Below are 930 nucleotides of genomic sequence, written 5' to 3'. Positions count from 1 at the left end.
GGAAGCGGGATGGGGCTTGCAGGGCGGCCGGCAGCATCCCCGCCCCGGGGGATGGGCAGCGAGCTGGGGGTCGCGGGAGTCTCTCCAGCCCCGGTGAGAGACCACACAAAAGCGGGGTTAGCGAGGGGATCAGCGGTTGAATTGGGAAGCATTTCAGGGTGGTTGGCTCTATTCATGTGGTTAAAGCCGGCAATTTCCCTCTCTGCGCTGCTGGCCTTCCTCCCTGCCACCTCGCACCCTCCTCCCCATCAGGGCACCCCGGGGCGGGCTGCATGCTCGGGCTGCCCTGGGCTGGGGACCGGGTCCTGGGTCCGGTGCAAACACCGAGGTGCAGCAGCGGGCGCATCGCTGTGATGCCTGAGGGCGAGCGGAAGCGCAGTGCAGGCAGGGATTTCCCACATGGAGAGGTTGGCAGGGATGTACCCCTGTCTGTAAATGTATAGATATGTATGTGTATGGATACAATATACACACACGTATGCGCCTGTGTTGGCAGGCCCATGGCACAGCAGCATGCGGCCGAGCAGCCCTTGTCTCACCCTCCAGCTCGCGGGTGGGCCTGGACGGGGCATGGTTTGCTGAGGCACCCACCACCGAGTGCACCCAACGACAGCAGCTCCCCCCGTCTCCCTGCTCCCCCTGCCTTCGGAGGGACGCGCACAAGCACGTACATGCACGTGGGCACGCGCCCCAGCAGCCCTACAAGGTCCATGGTTGTTTGGGGTCCTACCCAATACCTGGGCATTACGGAGACAGGCAAGGACAAACGCGCTGGGCTAAGAACCTAAACCTGCCCTAATAAAACCAACCAGTGTACAACGGCACCGTAAGGGCTGACGGGACGTGGGGGACCTGCGCAGCCAAGGCAGGCTGCCAGGAGGCCCGCCGGCAGGAGCCCCGCGGGGGCCGGGGGAGCCCGCAGCACGGGGG

The sequence above is a fragment of the Egretta garzetta genome, unplaced genomic scaffold (assembly GCF_000687185.1).
Source record: "Egretta garzetta isolate BGI_Z169 unplaced genomic scaffold, ASM68718v1 scaffold188, whole genome shotgun sequence".
Lineage (NCBI taxonomy): Eukaryota > Metazoa > Chordata > Aves > Pelecaniformes > Ardeidae > Egretta > Egretta garzetta.
This window is presented reverse-complemented; position numbering follows the sequence as displayed.